The sequence below is a fragment of the Aegilops tauschii genome, chromosome 4, assembly GCF_002575655.3.
Source record: "Aegilops tauschii subsp. strangulata cultivar AL8/78 chromosome 4, Aet v6.0, whole genome shotgun sequence".
Taxonomy (NCBI): domain Eukaryota; kingdom Viridiplantae; phylum Streptophyta; class Magnoliopsida; order Poales; family Poaceae; genus Aegilops; species Aegilops tauschii.
In genome coordinates, this window is record NC_053038.3 from 172,408,536 (window position 1) to 172,429,094 (window position 20,559).

The window sequence follows — 20,559 nt, forward strand, 5'->3', positions numbered from 1 at the left end:
TGTAGAAAATACAAAGATTATTGGTCTTGATTTCCGTGTGTAAGAAAGAAACAAAATTTGAATGCTAAACGCCCACTAGGACGGAGGGAGTACCTCCCAAGGCCTACTTTGGTTCGTAGGAATTTCATAGGATAAGATTTTCAAAGGAAAAATTCATACGGAGCCCTTTGATTTATAGAAATAAATTCCTATTCTTATGTAGCATATCCAATCCTTCATATTTCAAAGGGAAAAAAATATTAGCCTAGACTCAATGAAAAAATTTCTATCTTGTGCATCAGATGGTATCTCTTTCTTTATAGGAATTGAGATGCATGCCATCTCACTTTCTGTGAAGTTCACATTCCTACAATATTCCTATCCTATTAACCAAAGGAGGCGTAAATTGTGGGTGATTGTTCATTAAGGTTGGTTATAATGGGGAGCATTATATACTAGTAGTATTATGCATATGATAATAGCATATGATACTACTCCCTCTAATTCTTTTTACTCTGCGTATTAGAATTGTTTGAAGTCAAACTTCATAAAGTTTGATCATATTTATATGTAAAAATATCAAAATCTATAATTGTAAAGTTATACAATATAAAGATTTAAGTCACGACGCATCTAATGATAATAATTTTACATTGTGAATGTACATAGTTTTTTCTATAAAGTTGGTCAAATTTTATAAGGTTTGACTTGAGACAAATCTTATATGGGAGGACCGGAGGGAGTACCTTCCTAATGCATAATACCACCTCCGTCTAGGTGTACAAGTCATCTTAAATTGTGTATCGTAACCAAAGCGGAGAGAAAAACAAAAAAACTTAATAGCTGTTTGTTACTTCCGATCTTTTTTCTCTGCGCATAAGCAGCAACAAAGATATCAAGAAGCTCCTGGCTGTGTATATTTTGGACTAAATTGTCCCTGTGCATGCCCGAAGAAAGCAGAAGTAATTTAATTGCTGCATGCTACGGATTGGGTGGGCTCTTTGCTCTCCTTTCCTTTTCCCCAGGCGCAGGCCATGGGCCCATTTTGCATGGCGATTTGATTGGCTGGAGCGTTTCTGCCACGGCTACTTATAGTGGGGAGTAACATATACTAGTATTATACTATTTTTATAGTGCATAGTATTATAAAATAGTATCATAGATTACCATATTTATTGGCATGCATGACACAAAGTAGCATAGTATTTAATATGATACGGTATCTACCTATGTTACTATAACTTTCTCTCTTATTTACTTTTGTGCCACATAAGCATGTTTGCTAGTCCCAAGTGCATGTTACCGGTTATATTACCCCCACTATGGCTAGCCTAACACATGCGTATGCGACAGACACGGGGCACGATTGGAAACATGTGCGAGAAAAAGGCAATGCGCAGACTATTTAGGAAAAAAATAGAGAGAACTTATGCGCAAAGAAAAAGGGAATGTAAGGAGTAATTAATACCATTGCATGTCGTATTTGATAGTCTCAAGTCATTAAAAAAATATACGCCCCACATTTCTTATCTCTTAGGCTAGTCATAGTGAAGAGTAACTTAGACTAGTAACATGCATATGTTACTAGTCTATGTTACTACTTTCATAGTGGGTACTAACATAAGTATGATAACATATAAAGCTTCATTTATTGCTTAGTAGACTCATTTTGCATCGGGAAGCGCTATGTGATGGTAACATATTATGTTAGACTAGCCACAATGCGTACTAACATAGAGTAGTAACATGCCGATGTTACTACTCTATGTTACTACTTCTATAGTGGGGAGTAACATATGTGTGGTAACATGCAACACTTCATTTATTAGGCTATAGACACATCTTGCCTTGATATGTGTGATGTTACTCATACTAGTAGTAACTAGCTATGTTACCACAAGCCTCTCTTTCTTCATTTATTGCTTGCCACATCATCTATTTTATCTAGGTATATGTGATGTTACTACCTATGTTACTCCCACTGTGGGTAGTCTTACTCTATTTGCTTTTCTCCTCATTAATTACTTGACACATCATCTTTTTTGCTTATGTGGCATGTATGTTACTACCTATGTTACTTCTACTATGACCGGCCTTATTGGTTGATTCATTTATTTATGTCAAGAAATAAGAAACGAGATGAAAGTTAATGCACCGCGTGTTCGACGAGTTTTTGCACATTATTGTATAAAATAATTTTTACCTTTTTTTATGTGTTTTGATGCAGGCTATTGTTAAGATTAATTACAAATGTAATTAGGGGAAATCTCCCCTTGCCCAACCGTCGTGCGGTTGCCTCCTGCACGGACGCTTCTGGTCTGGAACCGTTGTATCCCTCTAGACCATATAAATGGCATCTTGTAACCATTGATAAGATCCATCAATCTCTTTGATTCGAAACACGTTATCAGACGTAGAACAGCCAGCGAGAGCGAGAACGCGGCCATTGCCGGCGTTCTGGAAACGGGGGTCCCCAGACTTGCCTGCCTACGGCCCACGGCGTGGCCCTGCGAGCGGGCCCGTACGACCTATCTTCGCCAACAAGCTTTCAAGACCCTCGCGAGGGTCCAAGCCTCACGAGGCGGACGACACAAGACCTCCTCGGGAGCGGCCTCACCAGGCTGGCTCGCGAGGGGCGGAGAGATCAAGGCAGGGCAAACCTCGCGAGGTTCTCGTGACGTGAGCCATGACGATCGAGACCAGGTGGGCGCCAGCACGCGCAGTGTCCTTGTTTCCTCTTTGGTGCTAAGGAGGCAAGCGCAGACGAGGAGTACCGAGGCGTCAAGCAAAGGTTTCCATATCGGTGCAACGTGACCAAGACCAGCAGGACGGCAGGACGGAGGTCATCGTGGAGCCCAAGGCGGCGTCACCACAAGAGCCTTTGGCAGGCGAAGACTACTTTTGTCAGGATAAACTGTACTAGCTGTCCCCTTTCAAATTGGCCGTTGTGGGATCCCTTCCCGCTCAATGTTTGGGAAGAGGACCGGGGCCTCTATAAATAGGACTAGCCACCACAGTAGGAGGGGACGGAAGCTGGAGCAATCCTCACACACCCTCAAGTTCACCAAGCACAAGAACACCTCTCCTCAGGAGGCTGTTTTTCCCCTTGTACTGTTCATCCTCAGCCCGAGAGGCAATCCACCACCACCACACTGGAGTAGGGTATTACACCACAACGGTGGGCCGAACCAGTATAAATCTTGTGTCCCTTGTGTTGCGAGTTCGTCGAGCTAGCCTAGAGATCGCGAAGCGTGTGAGGGCGTGATCTGTGAGGGAGAGATCTTCGCGCGCACCCCAAAGTTCAAACCTTAAGGGTTTTGCCGGAACCCGAGATCCGACAGCCATCACGCTGCCGGACGCGGCCACCGCACCACCAGACGCACTGAACATGGTGCTCACCACATCCCGCTCGTGACCAGGGGGGTTGACCCGTGGCTCGCAGCTGGCCCGAGCGCCGCCGCCGCGCCCGCACCGCCCCCTGGGTCCCCGCCTCCATCCTCTCCTCCGCCGGCCGAGTGGCTTGTGCCGCCCGACGCCGACGCCCGCAGCCGAGGCCGTTGGCCCGCTCGGCTACGTCCCCGTGCGCACTGTCGTGGACGCGGAGGAGGCGCTCGCCTTCATCTCGGCGCCAACCGGTGCCTCCGACGTCGTTCGTCATGATGACGGGATGGAGGACATCGGCGCAACCACTCCGCCGCAACCGTAGATGGACGCGGGATCCAGCAGCCGCGCGGAGAGGCGCTTCGGCCGCCTCTTCGAGCGCCCCGTCGCCGCCATCAGCCGCCGCCCCGGCCGCCGCGCCGGCTTGTGGGATCCGACAGGCCTCGGCCTCGCTCCCGCCCTGCCGCGTGGAGTGCACACCGCCCCGTCGTGGTCGCCTCTTCCTCCAACGAGGAGGCTCCCTCCGTCGTACGCCGGTGATCACCGGAGATGCGTGGGAGCCGGCGGCCCTCACTCCGCTCGCCGGCGGCTGGACTCCTGGTCCTCGTGACCGGGTGGAGGGGTGGACCGATGGTGTGCGGGTTGGGTGGAGGGAAAACCTTATCCCGTAACTGCTCCCTCCCCTCGCCCCCTCCTAAGAGGTGGCAGGAGTGGGCCGGCCAAAGGCCGTGGCGGCCTATGCTCAGGCGCCCGGCTGCTTCTCTGCAGGATCTCTCTCTCTCTCTCTCTCTCTCTCTCTCTCTCTCTCTCTCTGTTTAGTAGTACTAGTTAGTACAAATTATTGTATTAGTGCAATGTTAGACTATATCTAGTTTGACTACTTACATTCTAGTCCTGATTCTAGATTTATTCTAGTTAGGATTTATGTAATTAGGTGTGTTCATATTATGCAATGGCTTGATAATATAAATAAAGTACCGAATTTCATTCGGGAAGAATGACATGTTCCATGTGTTTACCACATTTCATTTTTATTGAACATGTTTTTGCGATTGAGATTATCTTCTCTCGCATATCAAACTTGCAATTTTTTTAATATTTCTCCCTCAGCTTATTTGGAATCACAAGGTAATGAGTTGGGATCTACTGCTCATTTGCAGACTATCCTCTCTTACTGTGAGGTCTACGCTTCGTCAATCTCGACAAGCGATTACCTTCAACGCGTATTCATTATATTTAAATTGTAGCATACACAAGGTAATGGCCATGCAGCCGATTACTGTGAGATCTAAATGATATTCAATGTGTTATGTTCACACAATTGAGGTTGAGAATCAATTCAAGTTTTTCACTTGAGCATCAAATTTGCATCTATTATTTGCAATTGAGATTTTTTGTCTCTTGCAAAGATAAATTCAGTACCTCTTCAGTACTGATTTGCGATTGAGAATTTTCTTCTCTCGCAAAACAATGTCATCGCGATTAGATTAATTTTCTCTCACAAAATATTAATTCACCCTGCTGAATTATCTTGCAACTTGATACAAGAACATCTCATTTAATTTGAGGTGTATATAATTCAAGTTTTTTTTTTCACTTGAGCATCAAGTTTGCAACATCATTACTATTCATTATAATAGTGGTGTATTTCTGTTGAGTATGATGTATTCCGGAATGTATGTATCTCCATGTTCGCTACATGTCGAGATTAATACGTCTATTTGCAATTGAGATTTTCAATTTCTTGCAAATACATATGCAAAATTCTTAGTGATTTCTTCAATTGATGTATGGGAATCCCGAGGTAGTGTGTAGATCTACTGCTTTGCAGATTATCACCACTAATGTTTAAGCCTACATTTTGTCAAATTTGACATTATGATTGCACAACATTGTGCACTCCCATGCATTTTACTAAGTCATGACATAAGGCATTAGGAGTGAGTATCTACTGATTTCATCAGATTATACTCCCTAGTGCTGCGATATCTACTTTATTTTGGAGATTATCTTCAAGGTGTCATGCTTAGCAATTTGAGATTCACATTAATGGTTTCAAGATAACTTCTTGAAATATCCATTAATTTTACAACATTACCATGATGGTCTTTAATTTACTAATCGTAAATTAACTATCTCTGGTAACCGATGGCTAGAGAATTTGAGGCATTCGCCCTCAATCGCCACCACTACCCTACCTGGGCATGGACACCATGATCACTCTTGTGTCTTGTGGAATAGTGTGTGCAATCCAAGACCACATGATTAACCTCTGGTCGGAATCACACTGCTAACAGAAAAATATTGTCTTATACATCATAAGGCATTATATCGATTCAGATCTCTGCATCTGGTTATTCTGTATCAGCAATTCCTAGGACACAACAGACCTCAAGGGCAAAGGTTTGGAGCTCACTTCAACCTTCAACCCGAAATCACCAGCAGTGACGGGACCCTATGGGCACGGAGAATATGATGGTTGAATATGACTCAACCAACATGTTTGAAGACTTCGTCTAGTCTCTCAATCTCCTGAGTGGTCAATATAATTTATGTCCATTTATGATGTTCTAATAAGAACATAAGTATTGTTGTCATCATATATTGTATATCACAATATATTGTATCAGCACTTTGGTACAAATATATTTGTATGTATTCTATACATCTGAGTGATTTTCATATTGAGAATCATCATGTCTATATATATATTTCTACGGGGGTCAATATGATGAAAGATGATATGTGCCTTGTGGACATATGCACCACGAACTCTATACTCAGGGAAGTGAAATGTTTTCCACTCTCGTTGAGAGATATGAGATATTTTAAAATCGCTAGACGTGATGAGGTATTTGTTGGCTCAACTCGAGTCATATTTACTGTCCATGTGGATACTCGAGTAACGTTAGGATGCTTTATTGCTTCCGGGTTTAGCTCGTACCCTACTAAACTATAGAGGTATCCGTCAAAATAGTTTCCATAGCGAAACTTATGATGACAACAAAGAGAAATATCTTCTCTTCACCATATGCAACAGATATGGCAAGCACATTCTCTATGTATCATCGGCATTGCACTACACATACTACAAAACCCGTAGCACATGTTGCGTACGAGATAGTTTTCCAGAGTGTCTTTTGCATGACAAACTCGGCATTCCTGCTTTGGTCATCATTGACATTGGGTTGAAACCGAAACTATCAGCAATTCCACTGGTTTCTGATTATTATGATGCTATATTCTAATAACATTTGGATTTTATGTGCACTACAAGTGACACAGGGAAGCTAATTTTAAGGCTCACACACCTTAAAGTCTATGCTGAACCACTCAGACTCCTTGAATGCATCAAGTCGAGGTAAGTGGCTCTTCCCAGCCATTGAGTAGACTATTCATGTATCCATGGTTCTAAAAGACATATCTACATGATGGTCTTAAATGTGTGCTTTATTCACACGAAACCATTGTCCATTATCCTGACATCGATTTCAAGCAAATCGAATGGATAACATTGCAGAATTCTCCTTGAGGGCCTTCCCTAGCCCTTTGGACTGAAGTTTAGCAATTTGTCATAATGTCTAGACTCAAAATGGTTTGGTAGAATCCTATCCAAAGAGTTAAGCTCATTGCATTATCTTTACTTTGGAATTGCAACTTACCAACTTTACGTTGGAGTCATGCAGTTTTACACGCTCATGACAGAACTGCATAATATTATTCCCCTCTATCTTTGATATGTGGATATCTACCAAGTATTTCCTATCTGCGGTAATTCGGTTGCATACCGATATCATCACCTGGCATACATCATTGGCCCCTCAACATATAGTTGGGATCTATGTGAGGAATAACTGTATTTCCGTCAATACCTGAAGCCCCTCGCATGGGGAGTTATTCAAGGCCAGTATGCTGATTCAATGAGGAACATTTCCAGGCATTAGGGGGAGATTTCAAGTACCATAAAGAATGCCAGGAAATTAGTGGAATGTTCAACACATTTCTACCTCAAATCCACGTACTCAAAGATCTGAACCATGCGTTCAGAAGATTTGCAACACATTGCAAATAACCTGCCCGATTCATTTACTGACTATAAAGGTGTCACACAATCCTACAATCCTGCAAAAGTATGCCGAAAAGAGTGGAGGTACTAGCAAAATCCACTTCACTCCCCGTTCAAAGCAACAGGGGGAGATGTATGGCAGAAATATATCAGGATTTAGCTTCTCGCAAGCAAGGATATCAAGGCCTATGAATCAGTAAATGCAAGTCAACTTCACGTTGACACACACCTAATGGGTAGTATACACCTAGTGGACGGGAAACCTCCACCAACCCAGGTCATAGTGCACACAATGACCGGGACATCGGAATACCCGACTCAATCGCATTGGGAAATCGCGACCAGGCACCATGGGTAACGATATTTCCATCACTATATATTGATATATAGATTCTGGAGAAACATATAACCGGAAGTCCACAATTGTCGACATACATTTCTCAACTAGATTGAAAAAAACCTTTCAAGTGATTCAGATCCAAAGACCATGGCCATGGCATAGGGTGAACAACACTTGGACTGAACTCAAGCAAAGGGTATAATCTAGGTAGAAATGATATTGCTCAATAATGGGAAGGTATTCATAAGCAATACCTACACCAGTTTTCTTCTGGAAACAGAATTGAGAACAACGAGGTGGTGAAACAAAGAGCAAGTACTATAGCACAAGGGTTCACGCAGATACCCAACTATTCTCGAGATGTGGAATCTCATTCCGATAACTTATATCATTGGCAGTTCAAAATCATCTATCTCTGCAGTTGATAGATGTAGTGGTCACATATCCATGGGATCACTAGATTCAGACATATATGGTTGATTCCCGATGGAATCTCAGTTCTGAATCGAAGTACAAAATGTAACATACATTGTGTAAAATCAATAAGTCACCATATGACTTATTATTATCATCGGTACATTTGGTACAACCGACATAGTGAGTTCCTTATTCACAAGGATTACTCCTACAATGATGATTATCCATGTTTGTGTGTCTACAATGACGACACATGTAATCATCTAAATGAAGGAGTTTAAAATGAAGGATTTGGGTAAACCAAAATACCGCTCGTTACTACAACTTGAGCACCTTCATTCATACATTATGGTACACTATGTTGTCTATATCCAAAATATATTGGAGTAATTCATTGTGGACAAATCTTATCCATCCATAACTCTCATGGTAGTTCATTCTCTAGATGTAGAGAAAGATCTATTTAGACAAGAGTGACGGAAATGAGATATTGGGACTCAGTGTTCCATAATGCCATTGGATCCACCAAACACAATTGGTTGGTACCCAAGAATATCTTTTGATATCTCCAAGGCATGAAACATCTTGTCCTGGTTTTTCAGTTTCACATAAATGTGAACACCGATATCATTGGATACATCGATCAGATCCCCACTATGTCATATTGTAGACAAGTTTACACTACAAAAGACACATCCGTGACATTTTGGGCCGAACGAATTTTTTTTCTGTCATACTTATGACACTTCTATGACGATAATTGTGACAAAACCCGGTATCATCATAGATGTGGTGGGGTCCTACTTCTATGACAAAAATCATGACAGAAAATGGGCTTTTCGTCCTGGGCGGCCGGAGACGCAGCTGCATGACATTCTTTGGGCCGTCCATGATGGAAAAAACCATGGTAGAAGCGAGGGCGAGGAAAATATCGGGGTGTTCCCGGTTACGGTGGGTGGTCGGGGCCGAGCGATGCGCATTTCTCTCGTACACGCACGCGCGTGGGTGCGAGGCGTTGGGCTCTAACTGAACCCGAGCGAGGCGTTGGGCTCTAACTAAACCCGAGCGATTGCACTGCAGGCTACGCGTTACTGAACCCGAGCGATTCCTTCGCTACTGCTGCTAACTGAAGCCGATCGATGCTGCCTCTGGATGAACAGTGAGTGTTGCTGGGGGGGTTTGGATGAATAGTTCCCGGTGGGGGTGGATGAACATGACCCCGTGGTGTTGCCTCTGGATGAACAGTGAGCGTTGCTGGGGGGGTTCGGATGAACAGTTCCCGGTGGGGGTGGATGAACAGGACCCCGTGGTGTTGCCTCTGGATGAACAGGACCCCGATCGATCGAGCCGGTTGGGTCTGGATGAACAGGACCCCGTGGAGGGCTGGATGAACAGGACCACCCCGTGGAGGGCTGGATGAACAGTAGACGGTGGAGGGCTGGATGAACAGTAGCCCGTGGAGGGGTGGTTGAACAGGAGCCCGTGGAGAGGGCTGGTTGAACAGTAGCCGGTGGAGTAGCGCACGGTGGAGGCTGGATGAACAGGAGCCCGTGGATGAACAGTCGCAGGTGGAGGCTGGAGGAGGTCGACGGTGGATGAACAGTAGCCCGTGGAGGCTGGAGGGGGTCGATGGTGGAGATGAACAGTATCCCGTGGAGTCCCGTTTTGCGGTACGCCACACCCCTCCCGATGAACAGGACCCCTGTTTCGACCGTAGCGCTCCAACACAAGTCCGTTTCCTCTGTTTTGCGGTACGCCACACCCCTCCTGATCAACAGGACCCCCGTTTCGACCGTAGGAGGTCCGTTTCCTCCGTTTTGCGGTACCCCAGACCCCTCCCGATGAACAAGATCCCGTTTCGAACGTGGCCGGTCGAACACAAGGCCGTTTCCTCCGTTTTGCGGTACGCCAGGCCTTGTTTCCATCGGCTGTTCCGTCCAAGCCCACCCGATGAACACTACGACGCATTCCGTTCCGACCTAGCCGGTTGGCTCCCCATGAACATGACGACGACGCTGTTTCTCCGTTCTGACCCAGCCATGTACACGAGCCCTGGCCGTACGCATGCGCGAGTAGGCGTTCGAGACCCTGCCCGTATGTACGTACGTGGCCGTATTTTCTTTCTTGCACACTGGCCGCTGTACGTACGTGTACATGCTACGTGCGCGCCTCTACGACGACACGTGCGCGCCTCTACATCGACCAGTATGTACGTACACGTTCGCGACCAGAATGACAATGCTACGTACGCTTCGACCAGGTGGGTCCCGACTATCAGGCACTTCCTTGCCTGCGAAGATGTAGCTGGTGGGTCCCAGCAGTCAGGGGGGCGAATCGTTTTTTTTGCCGGAACGCACTTCCTTGCGTGCGAAGATGTAGCTGGTGGGTCCCAGCAGTCAGGGGGAAATGTTTTTTTCACGAAATACGGTGGCCCGTCCGGTGGGTCCCTGCTGTCAGGTGAAGGAATAATTATTTTACGCGTAATAAGGAGGCACTTCCTTGCTGCGGCCGTGGACCCAGCTATCAGCCTCTCCACGTACAGTCCACGTCCGATGGAAGCCGTTCCTTGACCACGTTGACCACGCTGCGCCGAGAGCACCAGCGCGGTGGGCGACGACGAGGCCTAGGAAGGGGACGACGCGGAGCCGGGAAAGACGCGGCAGTGGATGCCCACGCGTAGAGGAGTATGAGGGTTCATTGGTTCGCTGCGGTGTGAGGCTGCCGTCGCCGCAGAATAACAGGGGGTGTGGGTGAGTAGAGGGATGGCCTGGCCAGCGGTGGGAGTAGTAGGGGGCGGTGAGGCCTCCGCCGCATCGTAGCCGGCCATGGGAGGCAGGAGCACGAGGCACGACCGGCGCTGGTTTGGGTGGTTGGAGCAAGAAGACCAGAGGTTGAAGAGGCACTCAGCCGTTGGATGGACATCGTACGGTCACTGGAGCTAGAATCGTGAATATTGACTAAGTTGACAAAGCCCTCTGTCCCCGTCAACTTAGTAGGCCCACAAGCCAGCCTGCCACTATACTGGGTCCCAGCTAGTAGGGGGAGTATTCATTTTTTGTGCATAATAAGGAGGCACTTCCTTGCATGCGAAGATATAGTTGGTGGGTCCAAGCTGTCAGCGGCGGTAACATTTTTTCGCGAAATACAGAGGCCCTTTCGGTGGGTCCCAGATGTCAGGTGGAGGAATCATTATTTTGCGCGTAATAAGGAGGCATTTCCTTGCGTGCGGCCGTGGACCCAGCTGTCAGCCTCTCCACGTACAGTCCACTTCAGATGCATGTCGTTCGTTGACCACGTTGACCAGGCCGCGCCGAGAGCACCAGGGCGGTGGACGACGGCGAGGCCTAGGAAGGGAACGACACGGAGGCAGGGAAGACTCGGCAGTTGTTTCCCACGCGGAGGGGAGTACGACTGTACGAGGGTTTACTGGTTCGTCTGCCGTCACCGGAGAATAACAGTAGGTGTGGGTGAGTAGAGGGATGGCTAGGCCAGCGATGGGAGTATGGTGGGGCGGTGAGGCCTGCGTGGCAGCACAGCCAGCCGCGGGGAGGAGAGAGCAGGCAGTCCCGCCGGCGCTTGTTTGAGCGGCTGGAGCAGGAAGAGCAGAGATTGAAGAAGCACGACGGCCGTTGGATGGACATCCAACAGTCACTCCTTGTGCGTCAACCTTTTTTTTTAGGAAAGCCTCAAATCTGTGGAAAACATCATACAGCCCATCTGCCATTATTTCTAATAATTTACAGCCCATTTGCTAATTCTTAAGGTTTTTTTGGAGCCCATATTCTTTTTGTTAGCATTACAGCCCATATTGTGGCCACAGTTAAAAAATTATACTAAATTTTGCATATTTCGGTGCGGTCTGAACTGTTTTTAATCCCGAAATTTCGAGTCACATTCAAACTGATTTTAAAAATAAATGTATATCAATATAAAATCCAACAAATTGTCCACGCATAAAAATCAATGCAATTTAAAATCTCGAAATGAAAAAAAGAAATTTGAAACTAATTGCCGGTTTGATGTGTTTTAAAAATGTACAGCCCATTTCTCATTACTGATAGGCCATTTTCTCGGCCAGCCGAATGAAGCTCTCCTCGTCTTGAAAGATTGCAGCCCAACAGGCCTGACAAAGCGACTTACTTGGCAAATCACAAAAAACTGGGCTGTGGCCGTGGACCTAGCTGCGGCCGTGGACCCAGCTGTCAGCCTCTCCACGTACAGTACTCTTCGATGGAAGTCGGTCGTTGACCACATTGACCACTGCGCGCGGAGAGCACCAAGGTGGTGGACGACGGCGAGGCCTAGGAAGGGGACGACGCGGAGCCGGGGAAGACGCGGCAGTGGATGCCCACGCGGAGAGGAGTACGAGGGTTCACTGGTTCGGCTGCGGCGTGAGGCTACCGTCGCCGCAGAATAACTGGGCATGTGGGTGAGTGGAGGGATGACCTAGCCAGCGGTGGGAGTAGTATGGGGGCGGTGAGGCCTCCACGACAGCACAGCTGGCCACGGGAGGCATGAGCAGGCGGCACGACCGGCGCTGCTTTGGGCGGCTGGAGCAAGAAGACCAGAGGTTGAAGAAGCACTAAGGTCGTTGGATGGACATCGTACGGTCACTAGAGCTAGAATCGTTCATATTGACTAAGTTGACAAAGCCCTCCATCCCCGTCAACTTAGTAGGCCCACAAGTCAGCCTCCCACTATGGTGGGTCCCAGCTGGCAGGGGGGTATTCATTTTTTGTGCGCAATAAGGAGGCACTTCCTTGCGTGTGAAGATATAGTTGGTGGGTCCGACCTGTCAGCGGAGGGAACATTTTTTTTCGCGAAATACAGAGGCCCTTCCGGCGGGTCCCAGATGTCAGGTGGAGGAATCATTATTTTGCGCGTAATAAGGAGGCATTTCCTTGTGTGCGGCCGTGGACCCAACTGTCAGCCTCTCCACGTACAGTCCACTTCTGATGGATGTCGTTCGTTGACCACGTTGACCATGCCGTGCCGAGAGCACCAGGGCGATGGACGACGGCGAGGCCTACGAAGGGAACGACACCAAGCCAGGGAAGACACGACAGTGGCTGCCCACGCGGTGGAGAGTACGAGGGTTGACTGGTTCGGCTGCCGTCGCCGGAAAATAACAGGAGGTGTGGGTGAGTAGAGGGATAGACAGACCAGGGATGGGAGCATATGATGGGGCCGTGAGGCCTGCCCGGCAGCACAGCCGGCCACGGGAGGCGGGAGCAGGCGGTTCCGACGGCGCTGGTTTGGGCGGCTGGGGCAGGAAGATCAGAGACTGAAGAAGCACGATTGCCGTTAGATTGACATCTAACGGTCTGACGCTGGTAGAGTCGATTGTTGACTTAGTTTATTTTTTGATAAACCTTGTGTACACATGAACTTAGTAGGCCCACAAGTCAGTCTCCAAATATGTGGCAGACAACATAGAGCCCATTTGCTATTTTTTTAATAATTTGCAGCCCATTTGCTAATTCTTAAGTAATTAATTACAACCCATTTTCTGCCCAGGACCACGGTCAAAAAGTTCAACCTTCTTTTGCATATTTCGGTGGAGTCCGAACTTTTGTAATCCCGAAATGATAAACATTTTTAAGAACTTATTGATTTGCCAAAAAAAATCGTTTTGTTTTTGTAAGCAAATAAGACGTGGGACAATTGAGTTGGTTTAAGGGAAAACCAGTGGTAAAAAAAATCAGTGCTGGGAGGGAAAACAACAACAAAAATAAGGATGTAAATATGAAAAGGGAATTTTATGTATTTTCAATATAATGATACGTTTATATGAACTAGTAAAACTATAGGTAGAGATTATAAAACGGATGTAGGACATGCATTTCAAGAGGAAAATAGAACTGGGCTGTTTGTTTGATTCAGTAAAAAAACTGCCTGCGGATGTTGTAAGACAAAATATAACTAACGCTGGCGGGCCAGAGGCTAGTAGATACCTGCTGGATCTTTGTGCCCCGTTGTCGTCATGGGCTGGGCCTGTTAAAAACAAAACCAAGCCTGGGCAGTCTACAGCCCAGTTGAAACTTGCTCGACCTAAAAATAATATACGTGCTCAATAAACGAGAGAATTCTGCAAGTACAGACTGATAACTGGGATGCAGCAGGGATATTATTTTTTCTTCGTGATAATAAGAGCATGCACTTGTTTCGAAAAATTTGGAGAACTGGGAATTCGAACGGCAGGTGCTTATGCTACCCATAAAATAAAAATCAGGTGCCTAAAAATTCGTTTCGAAACAAATGATTCAGCTTTATATCCACGTCGACCCTCGGCATGATGGTTGGAAGCAAATGCCAAGTTCATACCAAAAGATCGTTAACAACAATACCAACTTGCGGACGACAAGGTAGTACAAGTACCAATACCAAACTAACTTATAACCTTTTTACTCCTGGCCCTAGTGTTCGTCTGGTAGAAAATCTTGCAGAGGACCAGCTCCCGCTCCTTCTCTTGCTCCAGGTCCCCGAGGTGGTACTGGTGCATCACCCAGTTGGTCCTCTGCTGGTCGAAGTTCTTGTTGGTGTGCAGCACCAGAACCTTTTTGCTGCCCGTCTGCCGGCCGTTGACCATCACCGGCAAGGTATTGCCGGTGTTGTGCCACATCGCGTGCATGCCGCACTCCGACTGTATCTTGCGACGCGTCCACGTGCCCCTTTTGAACACCCTGGAATTGCGCTGGAAGAAATGCTTGCTTAGGCCACTCAGTGTGGTACCTGCAGTATTGTCGAATACAGGTTTTAGTGTACGCAGTTGGCATTTTCATAACATCTTTGGCATGTTGCAGTCACTTGTTTCACTTTTTATTAACTGTGAAATTGTAATTGCTTCACCAGGTCTGCGTCTAAAAGGAAAAATAGAGCTATAAACAAAGGAATATGTTTGTGCAAGTAGACGGCCGATCGGTGTCTTACCTGGAAGTTTCTCAGGATGGGTGTAGCATATGCCGTGCTCGCTGTCGATGGTTGGTATGAACAAATCGATGAGAGGGTGAGGTCTCGCGCTGTTAGCACTCACTTTGGCCTCAAGGTGCTCGATCAGCTCCTAATCCGTGGGATCGAACTTGACGCCAGCCAACAGCATCGGCCAATCCTTCTTCGACTTGCATGGGTTAATTCCAGTTATATGGTACTCAATGTATGATCAATCGACTGTTTTATGTGAATGATGAAAGATTTCGACAGATAAGTGGTACTCCAAATCTGAAGTCCAGAATACCCGAACACGCCGCCGGGATTCTTGTGTCACCTCACGCGCAGCGTGTTGTCACGTCAATTCAATGTGTGGACATGATGAATAATTTGACCGACGTATACTAGTACTGCTACTGTACTACTTACTAGTCGTATTTAGTGTCACATTTTAACCATAGGTTTAACTAACAAGTACGCACTTGAAGCCTAAGTGATATATATATACTGCACATCATCTCCATCATCATTATCAGTACATCCTGCGCAGGTGAGTTAGGATGCACTTGATCCCAGAAAGGTATCTATCCTTCAAACTAACAACAATACATAATATCCAACAAAAGAGGGTCATGCTACAGCAGCAGAATACATGGCTTAGTCTGCATATCAGTACGAATCAAGTTGTGCATATTTGCTGTTGGCATGAACCACATCGCCGCATGTCGGGTTTGCAAAAGCCATCCATCGCATGGAAGCTTGATGCCTTTCACACACTAAAGATTATCTGGCAACAAGCTGTGTCGACGAATCTCTGGATATGGTGATTCATGAAACCCATGGTATGATGTGTAAACACAGTCCCCCTGGCGAATGGAAGTTGCATAGCACGGTAATCATCGCCAGTGATATGATCGATGATTGGTTGGATGATCGGATAATTGAGCCCGAGGAACATGGAGTGGTTGCCGAGGCTATAAACCCGCCTCCAGTTGAATACGCCTGGCCCAACGGAGCTGGGATCTTTCTCAAACACGAAGCAGCCATAGCCATCAATGTCACGAACGCCCCAGGCATTGTACTGCATGTGGTTTGATGAAATGGTTTTGTCAATTTGGTACGTGCAAATGAGCATCAAATGACCACCGTCAGCTGAACAAGCGATAAACCACCACCCGTCGGCTGGTATGATTCCAGGTCCTGGAATCATGAAGGCCAGTGCATTTGCGTCTGCTGGAACAATTCAAATTGGAGACCAAAAGGACAAAAATAAACAATCATGTTCAGAGTATGTGTGGAATTAAGATTATTATAACAGTGACACATATCATAGACAGAGAATTGCAATGCCGTGGTCATAATCATACCCCAAGTTAAAAAATAAGCCAATGGCTTTCATATTCTAGCAATATATCATGGTTCAAACATCATGTAACAATGAGAGGAAAACAGATATGACAGGGCCTACTCATATTCTACCATAGCACTTACTACAGTTATCATATCAACTCTAAGCAATAACATGCATTGTTATGAAAATCCTGGAAATGAGAGTAACATATAGCAATCATGAGGTTATACTCATAATATCTATTCTAACAATCATTAGATACCAATTGTTCTCATATCAACTCTAACAATAACATGTGTGGTCATAAAAATCTAGGAAATGAGAGGAACATATAGCAATGATGTGGTTATAGACATACTATATATTCTAAATTTGTAACAATGAACAGGCAGTCGTATTCTTAAGGCAAAGATGAGATGAGATAGAACAATTACACGACGATAGATTCCACCAGTATAGGCAGCCAATCTGTGCGTCGACCGCATAAACGATGCCATCATGCACTATAGCATCAGACAGAAGTGTTGGGTAAAGAGGATCGACGATGAGCCATAACCATGTATGGCGACCGGATTCCAGATAGACTAATCCCATGTTGAACACGACAATGAGCTTGTAATCCATGTAGTCTTCTGATGGTGTGGGCACTTTGCAGATTACAAACTTCAGCAAACAGAGGTCGAGCCAAAAGCTCGACGCGTCTCGTGCGTAGTAGGCACGAGTGTCCGGCGGGCCGTGAGGCTCGATGGCGGCGGTATCCAAAGATGGAAGGGTGATCTCTTGCTGGGTGTAGATATCCATGAGACGCCACGGACTACCGGATTGGTGGATGAGGATGATCCAGTTGGCCTTCATGCCCGCCGAGTAGTGGCCGCGCATGAAGGACAGGTGGACGGGTAGTGGTAGCATGTCGAGGGGCACCACAACAACCTCCGTAGGATCATCAAGTCGGTGTCTGGCCACCTGCGAGGATCGGGCATCAGCAAGCAGCGTGTCTTGAAAAGAGCCGGCCGGTTGCAGACGAGTAGACGGTACAAAGACACCGAGCATGCGACCAGACGGGCGGTGCTGAGTAGGTCCATATGATTACAAATATGCTCCAAGAGAACATCTGGGAGGGAATTCCAATCGCGGCTCTGCGTGTCAGTCGGTTCTGCCATTGGGGTTTTTGGTGCCTGCGAGCCAGCGGGGAAGTAGATTCGGGCGGGCGAGCGAAGAAGCTTCTCCTCATGTGGCCGAGCAGTGAGCGGGGGGATATGGTATGCGCGAGCTACCAAGGAAGATAGCGCGGGCGGGCGAGCAGTGAGCGGGGGGAAATGGTGTGCGGCCGACGATGGGGAAGAGAGGAGGAAGAAGAAGAGAGGAGGAAGAAGAGTGGAAGACGGGGAAGAAAGTGCATTAAATCTCAATTCTACTACTACTACCAGGATATACCGTCCTTCGGAGTGTAAATAGTTACACCGATTACATGTGGGTCTACCACAAGAGGGCCCATATGTCAGTTAATGGAGGACATAAGCGTGCTCTACTGGCAAACATGATGGCAGTACTGGGTAAGGCTGATTTAGTAACACCAACACGCTGGTTCTGGTTATTAATTAAGTGTCCCATCTGCTGCAGCGTGTATTGTCACTTCACTGCGAAGACTAGTTGAATAGTTCTCTCTGACTGAGATGGGGAATAATGGATCGCGAAGACTTCCTTTCTACATTATCCCTATGCCTCTACGCCCACTTCACTCATTTTGCTCCGTACGTAGTCACTTGTTGAAATCTCTAGAAAGACAAATACTCCGTATTTGGGAACAGAGGGAGGATTTTACTCCGTATTTGGGAATAGAGGGAGGATTTTACTCCGTATTTGGGAACAGAGGGAGTATCACCATATGGAGGGAACAGAGGAAGCTTGAAATATGAACATGTCAATGGGAGGGAGTAAGCTCCATGCATGCATGCAACATGCAACACTCACACGTACACATGGACGCAAGCAACACTCACGCACCCATGCGGCACACAGCACATGATGCAACACACACGCTCACGCTCAAGTGCTCAACCTACTCCCTACGTCCGTGAAAGACTGTACATTTAGAGATTTACACATTGACCAGGGCATAATTAACGCCCAAAAGTAGCAGACTTATGTGTGCATGCGACCATTGATTGAAGAAGATTAAATGAAGGTCGTTGCATGCTGTAATTTAGGATAGATATGTAGCCTATACCTAGAGCACAAGTTGGTGCATTAGTCAATCAATATCGATTTAGATTAAAGGCTAAATGCATTGGAAGTGTAGATGTACCACACTCTTTGTTTTTTTAGCTGATTTCTTTGCTCTGCCAACTGACAGGTGGGACCCAGAAACCAGGTGACAATTTAACCAGTCAACAAAGTGCCATGTCGACTATGTGGCCGGTCAGTAGGGTGCAATACGGTGCTCTACGATGAGCTAGTGATCGTATAATCACCGCAAAACTATATATAGTGACCGTAAAGAGCGTATTGTTACATACGTTGACCACCAGTGTATTTTTCTCGTTTCAAATTAAGCCATATTAACCGGAAAGGACGCAGTATGGACTAGTACTAGTACCGCTTTGATGTGTCCCGTCAACTCACCGAACGAGGAGAAGCTTGCTTACTACGCCTCTCCCTCGCCCATGCGTGCGGTGGTTCGCAGGACGAGGAGAGGGTTTTGACTATAGTGCCCTCTCCCTCTCCCTCTCCCTCGCCCTCGCGATGGACGTGCAACAGTTCAATCGGTGTCAGATTGCCAGAAGCATAATGTGTACTGTAGTATCATCATTATTGGACCTTCCGAAGAGGCGAAGAGCCAAGTGCAAGGTTCACACGAGTACGAACTGTTGAACCTCCCGAAGAGGCAAAGAGCCAAGCGCAAGGTTTTATAGGAGTTGTCGTCCTAGTAGGAGCGTACTACAACTATAGCGAACGATGTTTTTTTGCGGGATGCCGCCACGTCACGTATATCCAAAGCTGTGCCACCTTTTTTTTCTCAAAGAGCGTGTTGGAGCCCGTGCAACAACCACACAAGTTGCACGTACACATAACACATTTACTAGTAATAAATTCTAAAGGACAAATGCCAGTATGCCACACAAGTTCATCTCCAATTCATGTGATAAATTTGTGCACGACTAGTCTACATATATTCACAGTGCTACCGCTCACAATGTACCCTACTCCACTTGCACGTTATAGATGGGCTACATGTCCTCCTCCAGGTTCCAGTCCCAGGTGTTCTTCATGGATGGCACGATCCATAGCGGTGGGCAACGGGAATCATTGTCGCAACTTTCTAGTCCGGTTCCACACGATGGAGACTCATCCAAGCTGAAGCGGCATAAATCAGGGATAGCGTGTCCCAGCATGTCGTTCATCCGGCGGTGCGCACTGAAGACACAACCATGCTTCATGAACGGCAGGCTTTCCATGTCGTGCACGGAAGGTGGCATCCGCTTCACAATGGGGTAGCTGTCCCCAATGAAAAGCGAGTACTCTCCAAGAGTGTTCCTCGGCACCCACGTAGCATCACGGGGGTCGAACTCGGTGCCGTTCATCTGGTACACGCGGCATCTCAGATCTAGACACATGGTGACGTACATAGTCAAGGTCCATGCATAATAATGTTGTGCTCAAAAATGGCGGTCAGTAATACTGTGCAGCAAATAGTACTACTCCGGTATAGAGGAAGTAAAATAACCGGCTTATTATATATAGCCACTCTTGGCTACATGGATGAGATAGTAATACATGGAAAAACAAAAATGGTGGCAGCTAGTGGGTTCAAGTCTTCAAGGGCCTAGCTAGCTATACGCGTCCTCCAAGGTAAAAAGTACTCCTACTAGTACGTAAGTAGAGTACTAGTACAACAATGAAAGAGAAGGCGAGAGGGTTAAAAAAATGGAATACCTGGGTAGATGGTGACGGTCCGATCGTGGTAGATTGTGTGACCATGTTGCACATCAGTGGTACCATGGGTAACGACTGCTAAGATAGTTGATCCCAATATGCCAAAGTTAGCTACAAGGTTCCAGGTTAGACCGAATCGCGGATGCAAATGCACATCCAGGATCA